Raw genomic sequence first — 18,747 nt, 5'->3', positions numbered from 1 at the left:
GGAGAAGCAGAGGGCCTAGGAGAGCCAGAGGGTCTGTCATAGACCAGTCAGAGGGTCTGTCATAGATCAGTCGCCACTTCAGGATTCCACTCCTCTGGTTTTATGTTTAGGTGCGAGGATGCACTTTTGCTTGTGGGGGGCGATATGTCATTTGGTTCAGGTGTGTTCAGTTAATCATGTAATTTACTTTCGTTTTTATAAGTTCCAGTCTGTTTGATGTTAGGTGGTCTGGTCATGTCTCAAGATTCGTCTGTGTAGCGTCTTCAGTTGTGTCAGTTGCGTCTAAGATTTACATGGTTGTCATGTGTTGTACCTGCCTACGGTACTAGTGTTTCCTTGTTTGGTATTGATTTAAAGTTGTTAACTATATATATTCTTTGAGTACTCCTTCCCAGAACCACACTGTGACAACTGCTGACTTTAGTAGAATTAAAACTAATGACAGATGCATTCTAACATGTGGTTTGTCTTGTTTCTCAAGAATCAGCTGAATAAATAAAACTGTGAGACTTAACATCAAGTTAACATCAAGAGTTTGTCTACAGAGGTGAAATCCATATTCAACACATATAAAACGTGTGTGTTGGGGAAGGCAGAGCTGAGGATTGTGGGATTGAGTTTTCTGCTAACAGCTGCAATGTCTGTCATTTGGTGTGACAGAGATTGCGACACAGCTCTGTGGTAACAACCACTTTCCACCAAAACATAGGAATGTTTAGAAGAACAAAATAGAAAAATGAAAAATTTCAGTGTGCCTGCAGGTGCTCGACTCTTTCTTTATATGGACAGCCATTCACAGACAGCATACATTCACCCTCAGCATCATAAAGCCAGTGCAGTCTAATAAGACAAACTGAAAGAGGAATCACTGATTTGTTCGTTGTGAGGATATTTGTCATTGGTTGCTGCAGTATGCATTGTATGCATCAGTTGGTTGCGCTGACGCATGTGTTTCAAACTGAAAGATTGTGAGTGTGGCTGCTGTGTCAGCTTTTTTTGCCCACTTTGAGCTGAAGAATGTGAATCCCCAATGACTGTTGCATCAGAACTGCCACAGAAGTCTGGAAGAACTCTGTCTGTCTGCCAGCTATTTATTGTTTTCTTTGAAATGGAAGAGTGTCCAGGAAAAGGCAGAGTTTCTGCCGCATGCTTGTGGTTTAGTTCTCATTGTTATACAAAGTAACCATGAGATTGTCTACTTATTTTTAAAAGTATTCATATTTTCACACAGATGCTATACTTGATATATATATATATATATATATATATATATATATATATATATATATATATATATATATATGCTATACTTTACTTTTGTAGTTACCAGTGTGATATTAGAATACACATAACATTTAAGGTGATCTACATCTCCAAGCAATCTGAATATTCTTCACGAGAAGCTTTAAAGATATCACTCAGAATCTTCAAGTTTTTTTCTTATTAATTTGTTTTTTTGTAGTTTTAATTAAGAAGTTATTACATCATTTGAAACACATTCCCACACATTCTCTTAAGTTCACTTAAAGACACTCATACAAAAGTGAATATACTTGCGAATTAATAGTATTATGGTCAGTTCACACTTCCACAAAAATGGAAAACATTGTAATATGAATCTCTTACGTTTACAATGCTCATTTTGGCCTTGGTGGTGAAGTGTGCAGAAATGTATGCCAAACTAAAATGTAGTCTTTCGTGAAGAGTTTTCAAGTATTTAATATGGTACCTTTCAGGCTCATTTGAGGTTTCTACAAGCATCACTGTCTACTTGAACAAACACGTTGATACATTTAAACCTTAAAAATAATATACATGGACTGTTACATTTTGAAGTAAATCATGTTCACATACCTTTGTTTAATATCATCTGTGTCTTTTTACTAATTATGATAGGTTGTTGTGTATGAAATGTCCTCAATGAAGAGTTAAACAAGACCAAGATAGCATGTGGATATGGGCCACACAGAACTGTGTAGGTAATGTGCATCCACAGAATGGTGTACAAAATGGCGCTATAGTGATGTTACAGTCCCTAATCTTTGAATAAAGTCATTATTTTTGTTTTATTTCCATACAAAAAGTATTCTTGTACTGTTTATAAGTGGCAGAAAGAGAATTCAGATAAATACACATAGATTCTAGTGAAACAATACAGTTAGAGCTTGTAAAATACACAGTATGGAAGCAACAATAAAAGTCCATTCAAATTTAATTTGCTGTTTTATTTATATCAAATACACATAGTGTAAGTAACTATAAACTAACTATTCTTCACAAACTTCACTGGCTACTTAGTATCATGTACTTCGGGAGAAAATGATGAATTTGTATGCTTTAAATCCAACTGACAGTTCTCTCTTAACTGTGGCAGGAACTCATTTACACATATATGTAAATCGGAATATCAGATTGTATCAGATTGTTCATGACACCACCACCACTCCCCCATCAACTGATTTATAAACAGATGATTTTTCATCTATTCCTTTTTTTAGATAGCAGCCATGTATTCCTCTGAGAGAAACACGTGTTGTAACATTTTGCAATGTTGAGTTTTTGCTAGCCACATCTAAATCACTGGGGAATGTGTGCATGTGTGTGTGTCTGTCTCTGTGTAAGTCTAAGGGAGATGAAACAGTGTGAGGGGAACTGGGAGTGTGGTGGAGAGTAATTAGGCTGTGTGTTTTTAGAAGCACTGAGGGAGGTACTGCAGGTGCATGAAAGGAGGGCTCACCACAGTTACCTGACCACAGCCATTTTCAGTGACCAGCAGTCAAACACGTTTCCTCAAATCAGTATCAGTTCAGTCAAAACACCTCTTATTCTTCATCTCTGATTCTTCCACTGGCCTGGTTGTAAGTGGCATGAATAGGGTGCCATTCCTTAATAGCAAGTAGCCAAGAGTTTTACAGTGCTGTACAGTGTTATGCACACTTATTAATCATCTCATTATAACAAAGAAAGTGTAGACATTATGTTAATAAGAAATGTATTGTGCAGGAATATTCAGGAACTAATAACTAATAACTCTTAAAACTCTTAACTCTTAAAACTAATAACTCTTAAAATTATTTAAAAAGAAAAGTGATTTGAATCTGGAACCATGCCTGATTCTCAACCATATATTAGAGACACCTACAACATTACAATTACCGATTAATATTTCTCTTCCTCTCTCTCTTGGATGCACGTTATAAACAGACAAAGTCTTGTCCGAATGTGAAATCTATCATGAAAGGGTTAAAAGGGTGCTCACAATGTAGATTCCCTTGCACTGTTCTGATAAGGGGTTTTGGTGAGATCTCTGGACCTCCCATTGACTCTAAACTGCAAATGACTGCATGATCCCCAGCCTGAGATGTAGTCTGTCCCATAGCCAATGTTCACTGCATTCCAGAACTGGTGCTACAGCTTTACTGTAGTAGTAATATAGTCCCTTACCCTCACATTTGGCTGGTTTAGGTCTGTCGTAGATAAATGACAACAAAACTGCCAATAGGTGGCAGCAAGTCCCTGTTTTGAAAGAGCTATTGAATCAATAAGTGCCTACTTCCCAGTGTGCATACTAGCCATCTTTAATTCTATGTGATATCAGTAGTTGTGAATACTATTTAGGGAGGGTGAATAGTAGGCTATAAACATTTGGACACAGAGAGTGAGTTCATCTGAATGGTTGAAACACTGGATCACTCGATTATTTTAAAAATATTTATTATTTCATTCACATTGCCATGCACTATAATGTCAATAGCACATTTGTGGTAGCGCACGTGCTGATGCTCAGAAAATATTCAAAAACCCATACATTTTTTATATAAGGACATTGTAACTGCCTGCTTTTGGACTGTTAACAGTCAATCGCCATTATTTAATTCATGAATGAACATAACTAGAAAATTTTAAAATCCAATGAGCATGAAAAGTTTCACGTAATACACAAAATTTGTAATCTAAAGGGGATGGTAAGGGGCATGGTAGTTTTTTTTGACTGGGGCATGCCATCCCCCCTCATTTTGAGCCCTGTATATGGGTGATTCTAAAATTGCATAACAATTGGTGTCCCCACAAAAATAAAGTAATTATTTTTTTCTGCTTTTTTTGAAATGGTTATATATTTTATTATTTATTTTAATTAAAAAATTCTTCCACCAACAGTTATTTTGTAAAACATCAACCCTGTTACCACATTCTCCAAAGGAAAACGTAATTTATTACTGATCTCAAATTGGGTTACTAAAAGGTATTTTAATCATGTTTTTATTAGTGTCGTGTTCTTTGCAGTTTTTTGGAAAAAAATAATTAAAACAATTCTGTTACACTATTGTCATCATTGTTACTCTACCTTGGTAACAGAGTTTGACCGTGACAGATGGGGAACCAAATAGTCATTTATATAGCCTTCCTTGTATGGTGAGTCCCTTTTTTTTTTTTTTTTTTTTTTTTTTACAAAGAATACCATAACTTTTGGTTTTATGATACATAAAGCAGTAAAATTGAGATTAGAAATGTACACTCATTTTTCCTAAAAATGTGTATTTTTGATATTTTTACAGAATAGGTAAGTCATATATCACAAGAAATCTAAGATCCTCATTAATGTATAAAAATTTATTGAGACAACCACAGGTTGTAACATTCCTTTTTTTGTCACATTTCTACTTAATGCACATAGACCACATGTACCTCAGTAATTTTGCTGCTTAAATTCTGCATGGCATGAAGGTTATCTGTTTGTGGCACTGCTGAGGTGGTATGGAAGCCCAGGGTTTTTTACAGTTTCATTCAGTTTTTGTCATTCATCTGTATTTTTTGTTCTCTTGTTTCTCATTTTCCTCTTGATAATACCCTGTAAATTCTCTTTTGGGTTTAAGTTTGGTGAGTTTGCTGGCCAGTTAAGCACACCAACACTATGGTCATTTATTCAACCAGTGTGGGCAGGTGCCAAATCCTGCTGGAAAATGAAATTAACATCTTCAAAAAGCTGTTCAGCAGAAGAAGGCATAAAGTGCTCCAAAAAATCTTTGTAAACGTGTGCAGTGACATTGGTTTTCAAAAAACACAAGGGACCAACACCAGCAGATTGCACTCCAAATCATTACAGACTGTGGAAACTTAACACTGGACAACTTATCAGATAATAGTCATACAGTCTACAGGTCTAAGTTAGTTGACATATAGGTGCAAAGTTACTTATCGTCAAAAAATGTTCATAAGGGACCATCAAAATAAAGTGTTACCCATATTGTTATCTTTAACGCCCCCTTCCCGATTGCAGCATTAAGAGGTCTGATGACTTTCTGATGTTATTTTAGGTTCATAAAATACCCAAACTTGTGACCTGAATAGAGCCCACACAGTCATGTGGAATTTAGACTACGGTACATACTTTATTTGTCTGTACATATATACATCATAACATCATGAGATAACCTGTTGTAATGACACTTGTTCATGGTCTGTTGAAGGTTGTTGTTTAATTATGGAGTGAAGGGGATTTCTGACACAGGTAACTGCTGTGCAATCTGTATTTTTAGACAGATCACAGATTCCATTGTCAGTATTAGTTACTAAGAATATTCATTTTTCGTTCTGTTAACTCAGCAATACAGATCTTATCATACAGCAGAACTTTAGAATTACTGTTGCTATAGTGATCTAATAAATATAACAACAACAACAAAAAGTAATAACAATGTCACATAATCAATATTAATTTATTTAGCAGAATTAAAACAACATGTTGACCATTGTGCTTTAAGTTATTTGTTTTATACATGACACCACAGTAAATTAAATAAAACAGTCACTTAGTTGTTATAAGCTATAGAAAACAAATTAGTTTTAAATCAAGATTGCATTTTTATATAGTATTAGTGGCTGCTGTCAAGTCAAGTCACCTTTATATAGCACTTTTAACTATACAAATTGTGTCAAAGCAGCTTTACAATATCAAATAGGAAGATATTTAGTCAATTATGCAAAAAGGACAATAGTCAATTTTGTGTTAAAGGCAGTTCACTGATTTCAATGACTTTATCGTCCAGCTCAGTTCAGTTTAAATAGTGTCTGTGGAAACAAGTCTATGGTATCACTGGAAAATTAAGTTTTCCCTAACTAAGCAAGTCTGAGGTAACAGCATCAAAAAACCAAAACTCCACTGGTGAAAGAATGGAGAGAAAAAAACCTTGGGTGCATTCAACGTTTAGTTGAGGGTCAGATAAATCAGCAGTTCAGGTCCCAAAAGCAACAACGTCATATTCTGTAGAGCACTCATCTGGTTACCTATCAAAAGCTACTCTTGATGCAGGGTTCAATAACACTAATGAAAACATTCTTTGTTCATCCGGTTGTGAACCATGTGAAACTCAATAAATGACAATTTTATTATATACAACTGAAGGTTAAAATAGTCATGGTACGTACACATCTTCAGGTTTCTTTGTCTTCAAAGACCACATAGTGTGTGTGTAATGCTGATGTAAGGGTCCTCCCCTGTCCCAAAGAACAAAATCCAGAGACCCTGGTCGAAGGTTTAATGTGCATTCGGTCTTTCCTTGTGCTTTTGAACTTATCAGAATTTAGTTTCGATCTTGCTGTCACATATCCGCAACGCAACGCATAGTCGTTTATATGTGTGGTTTTTGGTTTGTCTGTCTGCCTGCTTGCTTGCAACTATATTGTTTATTTTGTGTTTGGAAGACTAAAATACTTATTTATGTTATCTGCTCATCTAGCGCTCCTTCTCTACAACCACACCATGACACTTACTCCATGCTTAATCTGACTAAGAGGACGTAAAAGATCCATACCTGACCTTTAGAAAGTACATACCATGCTGCATGGAGACACACCCACACTACGGGCCGATCTGGTTGCAAAACGTCTCGGGTTATTTGACTATAATCCTGTTCCCTGAAAAAGTGGGAACGAGATGCTGCACTCAATAGTGCTATTGAGAACGTCTTTTGTCTTTTGATCAAAGAGGTCTCAGACATGACTGTGGGATGTTGACATGAAAGACCAGAGTAGCATGAACATCCAGACTATAAAATCGAACAAATGTGTGTGGAGAGGACCATCCTGCCGCATCACACACTTGCTGCAAGGATGCACCTCTTGCCAAAGTCATTGAAGATGCAACCCCCCTGGTTGAATGGGCCCTCTTAGGCTAGGGTATTAGCGTCCCTCACCCAATGTGACATGGTTTGTTTAGTGGCAGCCACCCTCTGGTTCTCAAAGTTTCTCCTGTGTTCCTTCTAGTCCTCAAGGTGTCTCCTGTTTCTCAGTGTGCTGAGGTGTTTTCTATCCAGACTACCTGCAAAGATACAAGACCCATTACTTCAAGATCTCCTCTGGTGAAACTAGCATTTTAACTTTCCACTTACCTTAAACGTCTCCGGCTTGAATCACATCTGCTCATTGTCTGTTGAAAATAAACAAACATCTTTTATTTTACATGTTGTCCCTTCTGTTACAAATCTAGATCTAGATACAGATGTTTCCGACAGACTGACAGACTGCTTCCCGAACGGTGTTAGGGAGATTGTTTGACAGATTGGGTTTTAAATATAAGAAAAAATCTGCCACCTGCATTTGATTATAATATTGTAGGTATTATCAAACAGCCAAAGTTTTGAGAATGCAGCGGATGAAGAGGACTATAACGTGATAAGTGCTCACTCAAATATTGAGGAGCTAAACCATTCAGGGTTTTAAAAGTAATTAACAAGATTTTAAAATCTATCCAATGTTTAAAAGGGAGCCAGTGCATTGTTGACAGAACCCGGCTAATATGGTCATTCTTCCTGGTTCTAGTAAGGACTAGCTGTTGTGTTTTGGAAAAGTTAAGGCCCATTTAACCAGGTGGGTTGCTTCCTATACTAGGGCCCATACACCATACTATGTAATTTCTAAAGACCAGGTATAATGACCTTTTATGTTTGTTGTTTGTTGTGCAAATGTTTATCAATTATACCCATTTGGAAACTATTCTTGCCTGGAAAAATAAACGTGAATCTTGGTTAACTTATAATATTGTCTGAAATAACTTCTCTTGTAGGTTAGTGACTTCTGAGGTTTTCCGCATTGTTGGCGTGCTAGGGTGAGTCAAATCAACGATTGATGGATGGAGCCGGGGGCACGTTTTTGAGATCTTGACTTCTGGCCACCAAACTGGCTTAGCATGCTATTACTTAGGGAACGCATAAAAATGACTCTTTTTTAGTCTATCGAGGAAATGGCTGCATTAAGGTAAGCGATCTACAGGGTAGCCTCTGACTAAGACCTGGACTAGCCCAGTGTCGTGAGTCTGTTCTGGCCAAACAAGGTCTCTAAGTGACCCAGACTCCTAACGAACGATAAGTCAACACTAGGAAGTATTATAGTTAATTAATGATCCAAATTTAATCACAACATTTAAATAAATATAACTAAAATCACAAACGATTGGAGTCAGATACAATTATGTATAAGGTCAGTACTACAATTGGAAACGCAAAAGATTAATAAATATTAGTGATTTTCAAAGAGATGCAAGGAAAAGACTGAACGCCTTTAACCTTCGACCAGGGCCTTTGGATTCTGTTCTTCAGGAAAAGGGGGACCCTTACATTATCATACAGACGTGGACAAAATTGTTGGTACCCTTTGGTCAATGAAAGAAAAACTCACAATGGTCACAGAAATAACTTTAATCTGACAAAAGTAATAATAAATAAAATTCTATAAATGTTAACCAATGAAAGTCAGACATTGTTTTTCAACCATGCTTCAACAGAATTATTAAAAAAATAAACTCATGAAACAGACCTGGACAAAAATGATGGTACCCCTAACTTAATATTTTGTTGCGCAACCTTTTGAGGCAATCACTGCAATCAAACGCTTCCTGTAACTGTCAATGAGACTTCTGCACCTCTCAGCAGGTATTTTGGCCCACTCCTCATGAGCAAACTGCTCCAGTTGTGTCCGGTTTGAAGGGTGCCTTTTCCAGACTGCATGTTTCAGCTCCTTCCAAAGATGCTCAATAGGATTGAGGTCAGGGCTCATAGAAGGCCACTTTACAATAGTCCAATTTTTTCCTCTTAGCCATTCTTGGGTGTTTTTAGCGGTGTGTTTTGGGTCATTGTCCTGTTGCAAGACCCATGACCTGCGACTGAGACCAAGCTTTCTGACACTGGCTAGTACATTTCTCTCTAGAATTCCTTGATAGTCTTGAGATTTCATTGTACCCTGCACAGATTCAAGACACCCTGTGCCAGACGCAGCAAAGCAGCCCCAGAACATAACAGAGCCTCCTCCATGTTTCACAGTAGGGACAGTGTTCTTTTCTTGATATGCTTCATTTTTTCGTCTGTGAACATACAGCTGATGTGCCTTGGCAAAAACTTCGATTTTTGTCTCATCTGTCCACAGGACCCATTCTCCCAGAAGCTTTGTGGCTTGTCAACATGTAATTTGGCATATTCCAGTCTTGCTTTTTATGATTCGTTTTCAACAATGGTGTCCTCCTTGGTCGTCTCCCATGTAGTCCACTTTGGCTCAAACAACGACGGATGGTGCGATCTGACACTGATGTTCCTTGAGCATGAAGTTCACCTTGAATCTCTTTAGAAGTCTTTCTAGGCTCTTTTGTTACCATTCGGATTATCCGTCTCTTAGATTTGTCATCAATTTTCCTCCTGCGGCCACGTCCAGGAGGTTGGCTACAGTCCCATGAATCTTAAACTTCTGAATAATATGTGCAACTGTAGTCACAGGAACATCTAGTTGCTTGGAGATGGTCTTATAGCCTTTACCTTTAACATGCTTGTCTATAATTTTCTTTCTGATCTCTTGAGACAACTCTTTCCTTTGCTTCCTCTGGTCCATGTCGAGTGTGGTACACACCATATCACCAAACAACACAGTGATTACCTGGAGCCATATATATAGGCCCAATGGCTGATTACAAGGTTGTAGACACCTGTGATGCTAATTAGTGGACACACCTTGAATTAACATGTCCCTTTGGTCACATTATTTTCAGTGTTTTCTAGGGTACCATCATTTTTGTCCATGCCTGTTTCGTGAGTTTATTTTTTTAAATAATTCTGTTGAAGCATGGTTGAAAAACAATGTCTGACTTTCATTGGTTAACATTTATAGAATTTTTATTTATTATTACTTTTGTCAGATAACAGTTATTTCTGTGACCATTGTGACTTTTTCTTTCATTGACCAAAGGGTACCAACAATTTTGTCCACGTCTGTATATAACTCCTCACAACAGATTAGTAGTGTACTACTGGAAACAATGTTTAATTTTTTTAGAATGCATATCTTTGGCTCAACACTGACACTAAGTTTACATGTGCATGATATATTTTTACCATAATCAAACGTGTGGAAAAACTATTGGATTTAAATATTATTTTTGCATAATGTTAACTTGACCAAATATATGTCTTATATGACCAAATAATGTATTGTATTCCGGTTTCTGCCCCCTCATTACAGTAGGGCACACAGACAAGAAAACAAAAACAAAAGAGTCCAACTATGTGACAAAAGCGTTACTAATTCATCACTGTAGTTCATACAATTTAGTACTGCATACACACATCAACCTGTAATTAAAGAAATACTTAATAGTCCCTTTCAATTTTGTTTGGCATTGGAAATGACATACATTTTGTCTTTTACCCCAATCATGATACATTTTCTTTGGAGTGAGTAAAGATAGATAGCAATTGCATTGTTTGTGTCATGTACTTCAGTCACAAATGTAGAGGATATATTAAGCTGAACTTTGCAAAGGTAATTTCCAATTCTTGCAAGCTCTGTTTTTTATTTTCACACAGACAATATTCAACAATATGCTTTCTTTTCTGTTCTTGTGAACTTGTGAAATGTCATTGCCCAAAAATATTTATAAAATACTGCTGTTGCTATTGTTTCAAGAAGTTTAGTTTTTCAAGCAACGATGTAGATGTTTAAAAGTCAAATCTGCAGTTTATTTATAAAGATAGTGTTTGCTAAATAAACATGAGATACAGTTTGTTTTGGGTAACATTATATTTAAGAGGCATTCATGGTCTCATGCATCTTTTATTTGTTACTGGTCATATAGTTTGGGCTAAGCACAAAGTTATATACTTATAACTATAACTTATTAACTATATTTATTTTGAACTTGACCATAGTACAGCACTGACTATGTTTGCTTTTGTCTTTGTTTCCTTTGAAACTTTTATAATGGCTATTATTGTTTATTAAAACATATAAAATTATATTCATTCATTACACACACACAGTGATATATTTCAAATGTTTATTTCTTTTCATTTTGATGATTATAACTGACAACTAATGAAAACCCCAAATTCAGTACCTCAAAAAAATAGAATATTGTGAAAAGGTTCAATATTGAAGACACCTGGTGCCACTCTCTAATCAGGTAAATAATTCAAAACACCTGCAAAGGCCTTTAAATGGTCTCTCAGTCTGGTTCTGTGGGTTACACAATAATGGAGAAGACTGCTGACTTGACAGTTTTCCAAAAGATGACCATTGACACCTTGCACAAGGAGGGCAACACACAAAAGTTCACTGTAAGAGGCTGGCTGTTCACAGAGCTCTGTGTCTAAGCACATTAATAGAGAGACAAAGGGAAGGAAAATATGTGGTAAAAAAAAGTGCAGAAGCAATAGGGATAACTGCACCCTGGAGAGGATTGTGAAACAAAATCAATTCAAAAATGTGGGGGAGAATCACAAAGAGTGGACTGCAGCTGGAGACAGTGCTTCAAATACTGTGTTGCATTTTCCAATAGGACTTGGCACCTGCACATAGTGCCAAAGCTACCAGTACCTGGTTTAAGATCACTCTTAATGACTTTGGCTGTATGTTTAGGCCCCCACAGAGATTTCAGCATCATCAAATGTGTCTGGGATTGCATGAAGGGACAGACGGATGTAAAAAAAGCCTACATGCACAGAAGATTTGTGGTTAGTTCTACAAGATGTTTGGAACAACCTACAACAGCCGAGTTCCTTCAAACACTGTGTGCAAGTGTACCTAGAATAATTGCTGCTGTTTTGTAAGCAAAGGGTGGTCACACCAAATATTGATTTTAATTTAGATTTCTCTTTTGTTCATTTATGAAAATAAATAATTTTATTTAACACTTCCATTTTTAAAAGCATTCTTTGTTTGCAGCATTTTTTTCACACCTGCCTTTCGCACAGTACTGATACATATTTATAGGCCTAAAACATCAGTACAATAGGTCTATGTGCATATTTTATGATGTTTCAGGCTTATTAAAATCTGGCTTCTGCTAAAGGGCTCTTTAAGACAAAGTCCAACCAGGCATTGAAATCTTAAGCAGACACCAAAAAACGTTAATTTTTAGTTATGGTACTTTGTAGAGGTTCTTTGTTATTAAGCTGGTTTTAGCGACCACAGTCATTTAAACATACAAAATGACACTATTAAAATAGCATGGTATTTTTGGATTACAGAAACAACAATTCTGGTGAATAGAATGCAATACTAAAATGAGCTGTTAATGAAAAATGGAAACTTATTCAGAAAAGAATGTATAGCATGCTTTCATGCAAATCTTTCCCAACTGCAGTACCATTTATATGATTTATTGGTACTTTTATTTCATGCATGCTCATCGGTTCTGCTCGTTTTATGCTTTTTTTTTTTTTTTTTAGTACAACGTTGAATATGACAAGTAGGCTAAATGCCTTGTCCATTTTAGCAGAGACCTCTCTTGCATTTTAGCAGAGACCTCTGCATATTTTGCATGTCTTCCTAACTTACACGCCTAATTTTGATCATCAGCTCATTAGGAAAGAGCTCTATAAACTCAAATGAGTGCTATTCTTCTGGCTCCCTCTATGCTGTTAGCTTGATTACCTTGAGTACAGAGCACGTTGATAGTGCATGATGTCACAAAAGCATAAAAGTGTAAACAGTTTGCATAGCATGAGATATCTATGTAAAGCAAATTAAATAGAAGTTCTGAATGAACTAATCATTAAAAATCGTGATCGATGTTCATTTTAAAAAATGAATTAAAAAGGTAGTCGGAAGCAAAAGTGGATAGATCTTTCCACGGGGCACTGGCTCACCCGGAACAAGGTCAATGGCGCAGTCCCATGGCTGATGTGGTAATGCAATAATGTGAATTTGGGTTCTGGTTCTAGAGGGCAGGCAGTCTAGAGTAGCAAGCATGCATGCTGGAAGAACAGCATATTGACAGGCAGATGAATTCCTCCAATCATCATCATAGTAGAGTAGCTAATAGAGTCATCATAGGTAGCTAATTGGAGTTGAGAATCTACATCTTGCTGATAAGTCGTCATCAAAGACTTTTGATTCCATCCGCTGGCTGCAGCGAACGTCCAAAATATGATTGAATACTCTTGGATTGGCATAGTATCTTGCATGAGATGGTACAGCTCTTCTCCCACAGATGCATCCCCATTTGATAGTAAAGAAATCACATAGGCAATTTGACCTTGATCAGAAGAATATAATTGTGGTTGCAAGGTGAAAATGAATGAGCATTGCAGCAGAAACCCATTGCCCTCCCCTGGCTTCCAAGAGTAGTGCACCAGTTGGGCCATGGGACTGGAATTTGATGGCAGCGAAGAAGTGCTCTGTGCTAGGGAATGGCTATTTGTCTTGACAGTTGCTTGATGAGGAGATGATGATGTGTAGGTGTGAATGATTAGTACTGGTGGTTGGCAGACAGGAGTGTTGGCTATTATTTGGCTGGTGGATAGCGTGGCAAATCTTTATAATATTTATGCCAAAATTATCGATTAATATTCAAAATCATGCAATTAGCCATTTACATTTCTTTAAGGCAATGTCATCTATTTTAATACTGCTCTTAGGAAAATTAACCATGGTATGTGTAGTAAAACTGTGGATATACAATTGGAATTCAGTACAATACATATTCACGAACATTTAATTAAATTGTGGTTTACATCTTTTAAGTCTTTGGTTCTTTTAATCGTGATGATTTTGGCTCACATTAAACAAAAAAACAATTCACTGAGCCAATTCCCTTCTCTTCAATTCCCATTACCTACTGCCCTGTCTACACACACACACACACACACCTGATTCCACTAATCACACACACCTCATTACAGAGCTGCTTTCAATCAACCACATGCTACTTAAATGATAGACTTCCTATTGATTACTGCAAAGTATTATATAGCTAGCTTAAAAAGCCATTCCAGTTTGAAGTCTAGTTTACTAGTATTACCTTGTCTGTGTAGTGTCTGGCCACATGATTGCAATACACATCACGCACGCACATAAGGACATTTTCTTTTAAGCCATGATTAAACAGTTATGAATATACCTCAACCTAATTAAAACTCTTTGTTTGCTTTTGTTAGACCCTAAATACCTGTATGCATGTCTGTCTCTACTTTGATATCTTCTAGAGGGTTCTTTCTTGGTATCAAAATGATCATCTTGTTATCCCTCAACTGATGATTTACCTTATAGAATCATGAAGTTCATTATACCATTTTTACTACACTTCCTTATTTTCTCCTATCTGTTACAATCATGCATTTAAATCCTCTCTTACAGATAAAGTTTAAGGAATTGCAAGATAAAGAATTCTCAGTGTTAAAGATTTATACATTAGTAATTATTTTGAGATTCAACCTTCCTCCTAATTTTTTCAGATATCTTCAGGTCCGGAATTATGTTTGTTTTAAATTTTTTAGATTTTGTAGTTTTGTCTTTAGAAAACAAAAATTTGTATTTATTTTCAAATTCCCCAGATGTCAAATCAAATCAAATTAAAATTTTATTTGTCACATACACAGACATACATAGTACGACATGTAGTGAAATGCTTTGGACCATCATCCCATCCACATACAGATACAAGATGGGGGTAGACATGATGGGATGACAGATATAAAGAAGTACAGCATTACATGAGGAGAGGTGAGGCGAGAAAAAAAGCCAAACCCAGACTGTGCTCCTAAGAGACCACAGTGTGGTAACGGGAAAAAACACCTCAGCAATAGAAGCACATAGTTTAGACACTTTGACAACATGTAAGACAAGGTAAGTCTCTGGGTTATTGGGATCCTCCACTGGCGAGCAGTCATCCTTCTCTGGCAGCTGTCAATGCAGCGCTTGATCCAGACCCTTCTGCCAGGCAGGCGGAAAGGTGGGGGTGAGGAGTGCGAGAGCGTCTTCACTGCTGTGATCTACCGGGGGAGTTGTTTTTCCAACAGTGGCCTTGGCCGAGGCCAGTGCATGGTAGAGGGAGTCGAAACCAGATAAGAATGGAATTTGTTTAGGCTTGGTGCGAGTAGTCATAAGCAATTTACCCAAACTACTCTATTGTCCAATCTGGTCCTCCAATTGATCAATTTTCCGATGCAGAGCCTCGAGCTTCCCCATGATGTTATCCAAAGTGTGGTTTACAACCACAGTCTGAGTCCCGACAGATCTGCCCACCGCTTCAATTATCCCAGGCAGCTTTTTGGGGCTGTGGACAGCTGCCCTCGTTCTCTCATTTTGTCGATATACCAGGGCTATGCCCAATCCGATCAGCAATAGCCCAGCAATCAAAGATCCGAAAAGAAAGATATCTTCAATATCCTCCATGGAAAGAGGTGCCAAGCACACGAGACGCCACTTCTTCCACGCGTCCACCGAATACCCGGCTGCCATCGTCCCGGCAGGACAGTTGGGTTCCCCCGAACCCACGCTTCTCTTTGAGAAGATGGTGTCAATTGCATTGAGAGACCAGTTGTTCAAATCCATGTTTTAGCTGGAGAGCAGGGCAGAGAGAGTCTCTCAAGTGGAGAAGAGTAGACACAAGACGAGACTAAGAAGCACAAGCAGGCAAGATCATGGGTAGGGAGAGGGGAGGAAAACACGTCTGTCTCCGAGGACGGGCAGAGAAGAAACAAAAGAGTTTAATCTCTTTGTTAACTTTTCCTCCTTTCATTTGAAAACTGCTTGGGAAGAAGACCTAGGAATTCAGATTACAGAGTTTGATTGGGATACATGTCTTTTACCCGTTTATTCATGTTCTATAAATTCGAGGCATCAACTTATTCAATACAAGATTTTACACAGACTTCACTATTCTAAAACAAAGCTCAGCAAATTCTATCCTTCTGTTTCTCCCATCTGTGATAAGTGTAAAGTTGCTGAGGGTACACTGGAACATCTTTTCTGATTGAGGTTTTGGGTAGAAATAATTTATTTTTGCCAAAGTCTATAACTGTGTTTTACTCCTGACCCTATGATAGCTATTTTTGGTTGATCAGATTTGCTTGAGTCACTCAGTCCAAAGGTACGGTCATCTATCCAATACGTTATGATTGTAGCCAAGAAAATTATTTTGTTTTTTTTGGAAGAAAAATGTTAGGCCTCTCATCTCTGACTGGTTAACTGGACTTACATCTACTCTACATCTTGAAAGAATTAGACATTCAATCTCTAGGAATGCTGAAAAATTTGATAAAATGTGGGAACCAGTATTTGCTTTTCTTTTGAGCTACAAGGACCAATGATGTTTTAATTTTTTTTATTTATATAATTATTGTAATTTATTTTTGGTCTTGTACACCGCCTGTCTTATTTTTGTGCTTCTTCTTTTGTTATGAAGGGTCTGTCTGTCTGTTATTGTTTGTTTCTCTCTGCAAAAACCATAATAAATTGTAATCTAAATTCACCAGTTCAGCCTAAATCTGGAGGTTTGTACTTGTATTGCCTTCATGTTACGGGATTCTCTTTTTGTCATAGTTGCAGAAAGGGGTTTCTTGACATTGCTGATTGGCTGGAACTTCGGTGGTCATTGAAGGCTTTGGCAGCCAATGAACAGGGTGTTTGCTGGAGAAGCAAAGTGGGCGTCTGGTTGAAGTTTACCACATTGCAGTCGGAGACATGATGGGCTAAACAAATTCACAGAAAGAAAAGAAACAAGAGAAAAGCAATAGAAGTAACGACTATGGGTTATGTTCTCATTGTGGCTAGGTCGCAGCAGAAGTGCAGGCTGGAAGCACGCTGGAACGTCTCTCAAAGACCTTAAAAAGTGAACATGGCTAATAGCATAACTCGGGCAAAAAGCATAGACTAAAAGCGCATTATTGAATCGTGTCCTGAGTTTTAAACTCAGCTTTGTGTTTTAACCAAAAAAATCCATGTGCAGAAGTTTATTGGAACAATCCAAAAGAGAATAGTCAGATATAACAGGCAGAAGTTCACTAAAAACTAAGGCAATCCGATTGGCAAACAGTTTCAAGGGATTTTCAGATAGCAAAGACGGTAAAACAGGCAGTGGGTCGTAACACAAACATCAATCCAATCAGGTTACCAGAATACAAGGGTGATCCGAAGAGACAATGGTCAAAAAAAACAGGCAAGATCATACACAAGGTAGCAGTCATAATAAACATGGGAGAAATGTGTTTGTAACTTGTATATATATATATATATATATATATATATATATATATATATATATATATATATATATATATATATATATATATATATATATATATATATATATATATAGACGAAACAGTTGAAAGTTCTTGTCAGGAATTCAGTCTGGCAATCTCCTTCCTGAATTTGGATTATCAATGTGATATTTTCTGTTAATGTTCTGTTAACTGTCCTGTGAAAAAGTTGCCTTAAGATTACTTTCCTGGACACATTTATCAATGACTTTTATTTATATAGCACTTTTAAGAATACAGATTGTGTCAAAGCAATAAACAGCATGGAATAAGAGAACAGAGTGATAGTAATGTATAATGACAAGATTAAAAACTTTTTTTAATAAAATGCAGAGACAGTCTATGTAATCAAATCAACACAATTGTTAGAAATTAAGTGTCCCCAACTAAGCAAGCCAGAGGCTTGCTTTATGAGGATTCTGTTTTGTTTTGTTTTTTGGAAAATCAAAAAAAAAATCTTAAGTGATAGGAATAAGTTTAGGGCAGTAGAAAATAATGGTTTTTAAATTGGAACCAAAACCAACGTGTGTGTGTGTGTGTGTGTGTGTGTGTGTGATGCACAGGAGAAACTGTGGCAGCTGCAGGTGTTTAGGATGGGATATTAAAATAGTACCAGCAGCTAAGAGAAGCCAGTGGTCAGACCTCAGACAAACGTTCAAGCATAGAGATCTGACCCTTGTGACCACATATTCCTGTTTCTCAAGCACACATACAGTGTAAGTATAATGGCATTAAATCATAGCATTAATGCATAAAATCTTTTATTTCCAGCTTCTCCTTTATTTGGCCTTCTGATATTCCTCACTGAATCGTACTCCTTTATACTGAATTGTTGTTTCATTAACTTGTCATTAGGACATGAGCGATATCTGTTACACAAGGTTGTGTTCTTTGGTACATGAGGTTTTTACATGCTACAGGAGGTTGTGTTCTGTTTACCCTACACTCCAAAAATTATTTTATTTGTTTGCTCCATTTACTTAAGCAAAATAATAAGTTAAAACAACACAAATCTGTAGTTTTTTACTCAGTTGTCATTTGCACTCAATTTTACTGTGTTAAATGAAATCACATTCGTAAAATATTAAGTTCACTTAATCCATTTGTGTTGTGTTGCACTGATTGAAACTGGGTAGTTCACAGCATGCTTTGCATATGGATAGATCAGGAGAATAAAGGTTTAAATTAAATACTGTTTAATGTGTCAAGACCTTTGATATCTGTT

The sequence above is a fragment of the Puntigrus tetrazona genome, chromosome 18 (genome assembly GCF_018831695.1).
Source record: "Puntigrus tetrazona isolate hp1 chromosome 18, ASM1883169v1, whole genome shotgun sequence".
NCBI classification, from domain to species: Eukaryota; Metazoa; Chordata; class Actinopteri; order Cypriniformes; family Cyprinidae; genus Puntigrus; species Puntigrus tetrazona.
The sequence above is the reverse complement of the archived record's forward strand: the minus strand, read 5'-3'. Positions refer to the sequence as shown.